The following is a 9,052-nucleotide window of genomic DNA, read 5'->3' on the forward strand; positions in this document are numbered from 1 at the left end:
ATGAACAGGGGAGGGGCAGAGAGAGAGAGAGAGAGAGAGAGAGAATCCCAAGCAGGCTCCAAGCTCAATGGGGAGCCCAATTGAGAGCCCTAGGCGGGGCTCCATCTCACAACCACGAGATCATGACCTGAGCCGAAATCAAGTGTTGGACACTTAACCAACTGAGCCACCCAGGTGCCCTGGCAGGGACAGATTTCTTAAAGGAGGCAAGAGCTCCCATGTTTCACTGCAAAGATGGCTTCCACCCTGTCAATATCTTTGGCTGGCTTTGCATACGTGTCCCAGATACGATTAAATCTCTGTAACAGTAGGAGAGGAATAAAAGGCCAGTGTGCCAACTTTACTTTTCTGCCCACAATAATTTCTTCTGGTATGTGTACACTGCTCAAATGCTCTTTTTACAGAGTTGGAAAGCAAAATTGTTTTATGACAATATTTGCTGAGACAGCAAGATAAATCTATGCCTCTCCATTGTTAAATCCCTGACCCTCATCGAACCCTGACTTAAAAAAAAATATTCTTTAATGAGGAGGCTCAGTTTAACATTTGTATAAAGATGTTTAGGATTATTTGAAACATTTTGTAGATTTCAACTTCATTGCCTGCCATTTTCCTTTTAACCTAACCTTGTTATTTCTGTTTATTTTATGTGATTTTATTATGTAAACATATAAAGATTTCTACTAACTGTCCAAACAGCTTGCTTTTAAAATCTCTGCTTAACCACTTTTATTTGTATCACATTTTTTTTTGTCTTGGTTTAGTACTTAACTGTGATAAATTTCAAATGAATCTCCTTTAACTCTTTAAAAAATAACTTCTCATTCCTCTGTGTTAAGCAGTTTACCTTTTAGAAATTCAATCAGCATTCCTTTTAGCAGTTTGTATTATCTTAAAAAGCAGCATTAGTACCTTGACTTTTCAGTCCTGGGAGCATTTGCTGAACCAGATGCTTTCAATATCATCTATTATTTTTAATCATACATGGTTAAGTCTCAAGAACAGTCTCTTGAGATTGTTGACTACTTAGGAAACTAGAAGAGCAAACAAGTACATGGTATCTTTAGAAACAGGATACAAATTTAGCTTCATTATTATCCTAATCAATATCTGAGTAATTAAGCTGCCTTATTATCAAATTCACGCTTTCCTTACAGTCTATTATCAGTTTGTCTTTCCTCTTCCTTTATGTCTATATTCAGCTAATTTAACGCTAACATTGTAGAATCACCTGGTCTTTTCTGTTCCCTGTAATCTTCTGATAATTATATTTAACTGAGGGATCAGTATGTTCCACACATACTAACTTCTAAAATCTTAGCAATAAATCCGAGAGATTTGTATTATTATCCCCGTTTTATAGATGGGAACATAAGTTTTGAGTGGATAAATCATGTTTTTCTGGCTCACAACCAGTAAGAATGAGGCTTGAATTCAAACCAAAGTCTGTCTGACTTAAAAACCCCCACTTCTAACCACTGTGCTATAGTACTTCCTGTTAACGAAGGATAAAGGTGTCTGTTATGTAAATCAACATAGTCATTGACGATGGACTTCCTTCTTTAATCCTGCAATATGCATATATGAAAGCATTTATTAATCTTGTCTGCTTTTCCTTTTTTATTTGAAAAATGCCAAAAAGTATATTGTACATTCATAAAAATCATATAAAATTAGAAGCAAAAGACTTCCCCATCCCTCTAAGGTTGCACAACAACCTTACACTCTTTAGTGCGTGTACTTTCAAAGTTCTGCTAGGCGTATCTAGACGTGACTCTATAGACATTTCCTTTTGAATTTTAAAGTCTTAAGGTTTATTACCAAAATTACTGTATCTTATCACTTCTTGCTTGCATAGGGAAAATATAAAACTTTATTCCTCTGGAAAACGACTGCAAAGTATCTTTTCTTTTTTTTTTTTTTTTTTTTTTTGGTAAGGACTTTGAGAGAGTCTAAGCTGTGTATCAGTGAGGCAAATAGCTTTAAAATATTGATTTTCCTTTTTTTTCCTCCTGATATTTGTCCATCGTTAGACTGTAGGAAGAGAAGTTTGGCCAAACACTTAATATTTCATAGTATTTTTTCTCTAAGTGGATGGTTGGAGATTTTTACAAATCCTTTCCTCTTTTAGATCAGAAACGTCTTTTACCAAGAGACATTTAACATAGACTTTTTAGGGCTTCCCTCCTCTACTAAAAAACGGGGGTATTTTCATCTTGAACGAGTGAGGGAGGCAAGGATGAAAAGGCAAACAGAGAGGCAGTCATCACCGCAGAAGTCACAGGAGCACGTCTTCGGCCCCTTTGAAGCCATCGGAGTTGGTCTTAGATAAAAGTGCCTAGAAGGCAGAACTTGCCTTCGTTCTTTCGTTCATCAGGGCATTCTCCCTTCCTCCTGTGGGCTCCAACTAAAGGCTATGCATCTGCTTTATTGCTGCTTACATGCAGGGCTTTTGCTTTCGTATCTGTTTTTATTTGCTGGATGCTAAACCATGCAAGCCAGGCATCCTGTCTTTCTATCCCAGTGCCTATTTAGTGCTGAATAAATGGATGCAAGATGAAGACCAACTCACACGTGGGTGATTGAATAATGACAATGCTTGCTGTTTGGGACCCTGAGAGTAAACGACAGGGATTTGCAGTAAGGTGTTAATGTCAGCGTGAGAGCCAGAGTGTGCTACTGAACACAGTGTAGGTGTGGACTCATTTATCTCACAAACCCTCCACTTGCTAGAAATGTGTTCTTTTCTGAGGTTCGAGGTTTGGGCCTTAGCTGTCCCACCTGTAACATGGACATACTATCACTCATGGCCTGTGTTGCTGTCAAGATTCAATGATAAAATGATGTAACAGGCTTGGCCTTGATCTTCAGGCTACAGACTTTGTCTGTCTGTCTATCTATCTAATTTATTTCGATGTTTAAAAACATTTACTTGTGACAAAATACACATCACGTAAAATTTACCATCTTAACCAGTTTTAAGTATACAGTTCAGGAGTATTAAGTATATTCGTGTTGTTGTGCAAGTGATCTGTGGATCTCTTTTCTTCTTGCAAAACTGAAACTCTGTACCCATTAAACTACAACTTCCTATTCTCCCCCACCCCCAGCCCTGGGAACTACCATTCTACTTTCTGTCTTTATGAATTTGACTAGTCAAGGCACTTCGCATAAGAGTATTTGTCTTTTTGTAAGTGGCCTATTTCACGTAGCGGAACATCCTCTAGGTTCGTCCATGTTGTAGCATCTGTCAAAATTTCATTCCTTTTTAAGGTTGAACAATATTCCATTGTACATTTGCTTACATGCTCTCATTAATTGATCCTTGGGTTGCGCCCACCGTTTGGCCATTATGAAATAATGCTGCTGTATCATGGGTGTACCAATATCTCTTCGAGACTCTCCTTCCAGTTCTTTTGGGTATATACCCCAAAGTAGAATTGCTGGGTTAGGTGGTAAATCTTTTTAACATTCTGAGGAACTGACACACCATTTCGTGTAGTGGCCACACCATTTAATATTCCCACCCACAGGGCATGAGGGCTCCAATGTCTCCACGTCCTCGCCAACACTTGTTATTTTCTGTTTTGGAGCACGTCTATCCTGATGGGTGTGAGGTAGTATCTCAACCAACTTTTAAACCTTCAGACAAATTCCCATGTTTTGCCTACTAACCCCCAGAAATAAAATATTGATTATAAAAACAAGTTCAGAATAACATGTAGGCAAAATTAGGGAATGTTGACCACAGAGCAAGATGTTCCAATGCTTATTAGTTGGTTTGCCCTCAATTATCTAGATGTGAATCTATAATTGTTCTTACAACAGATTTTATGTTCACTGAATCTGTTTAGGGAAAAAGCATGGTTAAATGAATTCTGACCTACTTGTTATAAAGAGTATAGAGGAAGCTCCTTCCTTTCCTTGAATGGTACTATTTTGATTCCTCATGTTTTGCTTATTGAAAAGGGCTTGTTATTTTTACTAAGTGATTTAAGATTTTTTAGACATCAGTGTTATGTTTAGACCAATGAGACAAAAGCATGTGAAAGATTTACAACTTTACTGTTAGTTTTATGTGCCGGAGGGAAGGTGGCTATATAGATGCTACCTTAAAGGAGTCTATTGTCTGCTATTGAATCAGACCTGGGACTTGTTGGTTACTGCAGTGAGCCTGCTCATGAGTAAATGTGGGTGCATTTTAGTGCACTGTAATGTGATTTTTAAACTTGTTCAAACAATGAATTCACTGCTGTCATCACATCTCTTCCGATTTTCAAATGCCAACTTGACACCGTCGTTCTTATTAACAATTAAAAAAAAGTTTTGCCCCTCAAGTTTCTATTATAAGGGATGTATTCTTGAAGTTATGGTTACATTAAAATTCTTACTACAAATGAAGCCAGCTAAAAATGTTTACCAACTTGAATTGAGCTCATCATGTTTTGTTTGCTGAATAGTGTTTTGTGATTTTACCAACATAAGAATGAGTCTCCAAACTATTTTTAAAAGTGGAGCTTTTACTCTAAAGAAGTGCTTGCCTCATTTTCTTCATGCTACTCCAAACAAGATGTTGTTTATTACTTTGAAACACTATATGTAAACCCCAGGAATATGTTAAATATGATTGAAGTCTTGGCTGTCTTTAACAAATTGAAGTTTCCAGAAATTTAGCTGTGTTTAAAAACCAAAGCCATGTTTTCAGGAAAGATTTCTATTTCCAAATATGTGGTTGCCCAAACCTTTTATATTTTCATGTCAAATTCAGCTGCCAAATAACACACACTGTACCTTAGCTATAATAGAAAAACACACATAGACGAGATTTTAAAAAGCACTGTAAGAACTATGATCATATTTCTCGAACTTCTGCTATTCCTATGCATATAAGCGTGTCTTTGAGTGAGCTCTATAAGGCGCTGGTCACTTATACTGGGGCAAAGTGACACGCACAACATGAGATTGGCACTGTGTAACAGCTGATCTGGGAAAATACAGGAATTTCTAGCCAGACCAAAATATGAGGTCAAGGAAGTCGCTTTTATAATAATAGTGGTTATCTGTTTAATGTGTGATCTGGCAGTGATATGATGTTGACCATAGGCAATTATGCATATTTCTAAACTGGTTGTATGCAAGCCCAGAGTAAGAGAAATCCCCCGGTTTGTGATAAAAGGGTATTTATTGCCCTTTTATTTCCTTCGTATGCTTTACTTAATCATTTATAAAAGACAAATTAATAGTGAGTACCGATTTCATTTTGTGTTTTATTCTGTAGTCATTCCTACACATTTGGGATATGTATTAATATGTGCTCTTAATAGTTTTGGCACAAGTTCAATGTCAACGAATGAGTGATGTACACATTTTACAGTCCTTCTTAAGGGATAATAATGTTGTTCAGTGACAGTGTGTCTTGATTTCTTCGGGGGCAGCGTACGCAGATATGAGTCATATGGGATAGAGACCTATTAGTTATTTTTTCTCAGCTTGTGCAATGAGGCAAAATTTTTGTTTCATTTTAGTGCAGTTTTTTTAGAATGGTATTATCAGGATTAGTGTGTAGATTAATGCCTAAGAAACTGGTTGATCGCTTGGGACTCTATTTTCCTTTATCCTTTCAATGTGACTGAAAAGTTATATTCTATATTTTCATATCAATGACAATGTGATGACACGGCAAAGGAGTTACATTGGCTTGTTGCACACATCAAATCTAATCTTCTTTGTGGAAAAATATGTTTATTTTGAGCAAGAAAAAAGAAATTTGAGTGTTTCAAGTATCAGGAAACCTATGTTGGAAAGGATAGTGATTGGCTGTTGTTTACCTACTCCATGGGCTGAACAAGGAGAAATGGGGTTGAATTTTAGTAAAACAGGTTTACATTAGCCATGCGAAGCACTTACAGAAGACACCACGATACGATGGGTTGCAATTGCTGCCTTCTTTATTCCCAGGGACTCCGTCTGCTGTACTCACCAGGGCTCAGCATGGTATCTGGCACAGAAGAGGGGCTCAACCGATATTAAATGAATAAAGAGAAAGAATGGATTAGGGAAGATGCTCATAAAAGGCAGAGCATTTGTGCCCAATGTAGGGTATTAATTTTAAGGTTTAATAGTGTCATTATTTTAGGAACCTCTACAAAGAAATCAGAATTGTAAATATTGAAAAATCTCCCCAGAATTTTAAATTTGAACAATACGCCATGTTTACCTACACAGTTTCCAATTTTCCCTTTAGAATAGCACCGCATACTGGGGGCGTCAGGGTGGCTCAATCAGTGAAGTGTCTGATTTCAGCTCAAGTCATGATCTCAATGTTTGGTTCATGAGTTTGAGCCCCTACTCATGGCTCCCTCTGCCCCTTCCCCCGCTTACATTCTTCCTCTTTCTCTCTCTCTCTCTCTCTCAAAAATAAATAAACATTTTAAAAAGTAGCACAGTGTAAAGGATGTGGGGTTATTGGTTGGGAGTGGTGGGCTGGGAGACTTCTGGCCCCAGAACAGTTCAGTAGAGGTGGGGAGGCTGGGCTATTAGCTGCAATGTTGCCTTCAAGAAGCCCAAGACTGAATATGAGATGTTAGGGGGTATATGTTTTGTCCATTTATTTCTGAAGGCTTTTTCCAGAGTAATTTTCTTTTTCTTTTTTTTTTGTGGGTGAGGGGGAATGTGGTCAGTTATATATTATATCAAGCTTCTAATGTCAAGCTGAACCTCAACAAAAGATTTTATTTGAAAGATGTGAAAAAAGAAAAGCTTCAAATAAGGAGCTAAGTGTAGCCACCAGACCTCGAGGAGTTCTGAAAGCTCAAAGAAGGTATCCCATCTGGGCGTGGACTGCTTGCTAGAAGACTGGCTGGCCAGTGCCAGACTATCAGCAGAGAAGACCAGACAGTACCACACAGTGACCAACCCTTGGGCTGGGTGTTTGGTGGTTCAGTCCACAAGGACTCCTATGCTAGATCTCTGGTGGAGATGACATCGGGGGCTGTCGTGGGTGGGCCTAATTCATAATAAACTGAAGGCACTCCAGAGTTGCCAAGTTTTACAGGCCTGGGGAAATATTTAAGGCCTGATCACAAGATACTGGTTGCATATTAGAAGTACGGAGGCCAGGTTAATAACTAAGCAAAATGCAATATTGTGTCAGCTTCATTCATTTTCAAAAAGTATCATAAAAATGTCACTGCATTTGAAAACAGTTTTTAAGTTAAATTGCAAACATTCCTCTACGTGCTTGCTGATCACTTAGAAATCGTAGCTGGTTATAAGTTAGGCATGTTACCCAAGGCCTAAAGTTTCAAAAACAAAATTGTAAAAATCCTTTCAAAAATTTTACAGTGAAATGATTCTATTTAATATGGGATATGGGTACATTTTAATCTGCTTGATATCATTGATCAGGTGCATAGGGTCTGCAGGGCATTTAAAGGGCCTCAAATCTGAGAGACTAGGTGGGAAAAAGTAAGAGGTTAGGTGTATTTTAAAAGGCGCTACGAGAACATTACATAGATGCCTAGCTTTATTTCTTTATAAAGTATTATTTCTTTATAAAGTGAGTCTTTTCTTTTTTATTGAAGTGTAATTGACATGCAATATCATATTAGTTTTATGTATACAGCACAATGATTCAACTTTCGTATACACTGTGAACTGATCACTGCAATGTCTAGTCACATCTGTCACCATACAAGTTAACACAACGCTACCGAATGTATTCCCGCTTCTATACATTACCTCCCCATGACTTACTTATTTTATAACTAGAAGTTTATACCTCTTGATCCCCATTACCCATTCCCCCATCTATCTGCTCTCAGGCAACCACCACTCTTTTCTCTGGGCCTATGAGTCTGGATTTAGTTTTGTTTTGTTTGTTAGATTCCACGTAAATGAGTATTTGTCTTTTTCTGTTTGACTTATTTCACTTATTAAATGCCTTCAAGATCTACTATGTTGTTGCAAATGGCGAGATTTCATTCCTATTTACAGCTAATTAGTATTCCATTGTAAATTTTTACTCTGTCTTCTTTATCCATTTATCCGTCAATGGACTTTTAGGTGATTTCCATATCTTGTCTATTGCAAATAATATTGCAGTGAACATAGGATGAATATATCTTTCCAAATTAGTGTCTTTGTTTTCTTCAGATAGATACCCAGTAATGGAATTGGTGAATCATATGGTAACTCTATTTTTAATTTTTTAAGGAACCTCTATATTGTTTTCCATGGTGGCCATACCAGTTTACATTCCCACCAATAGTGCACATGGATTCCCTTTTCTCTGCATCCTCACCAACACTTGTTATTTCTGTCTTTTTGATACTTGCCATTCTGATAGGTATAAAATGATATCTCATTGTGGCTTTTGATTTGCATTTCCCTGATGATTAGTGATATTGAACATCTAATTATGTGCTTCTTAGTCATCTGTATATCTTCACTAGAAAAATGTCTATTAGATCATCTGCCCATTTTTTAATCAGATTTGTTGTTGTTGTTGTTGAGTTGTAGTTCTTTGCATATTCTGGATATCAACCCCTTACCAGATTGGCAAATATCTTCTCCAGTTTAGTAGGTTGCCTTCCACTTTGTTTATGGTTTCCTTAGCTATGCAGAAGCCTTTTCTTTGTTTTTCTTTATCTTTTCTTTTTTTTTTTTTTACAAGAGAACAAATCTATACCTTTATTTACTTTTCAGTAAGTTTAAATCCTTGAGGGGTACAGCATCACATGGATTCTGTGGCCAATGGTTTTAGCAGGAAGGTTGCTTTGGAATTTGGCAAATCATGCCACTGTTTCCATGAGCATGAGTTACTTTTCCACAGATTACTCTGGTTTTGTTCAGTTTGCCACCCGGAGTCACTGTGTTGTTCTTTGCTTTCTACACATAAGCACATTTCTTGGCCTAGGTGGAATTCAGTTTCATCTCAAGCATAAACACCTTCAATTTTAAGAAGGGCTGTGTTCTCCCTCTGGTTCTAGAGAACCCACTTATAGCCAGCAAATATGGCCTTGGACTACAGCCTTCCAGACATATTTGTCAT

General features: G+C 37.4%; 1 pseudogene; it reads right to left on the bottom strand.

Moving 5' to 3' along the window:
• Nucleotides 1-8,629: 8,629 nt before the first annotated feature.
• LOC106966780 (60S ribosomal protein L35a-like) lies at nucleotides 8,630-9,052 on the bottom strand (annotated as a pseudogene).

Source organism: Acinonyx jubatus, chromosome C1 (assembly GCF_027475565.1).
Source record: "Acinonyx jubatus isolate Ajub_Pintada_27869175 chromosome C1, VMU_Ajub_asm_v1.0, whole genome shotgun sequence".
Classification (NCBI taxonomy): domain Eukaryota; kingdom Metazoa; phylum Chordata; class Mammalia; order Carnivora; family Felidae; genus Acinonyx; species Acinonyx jubatus.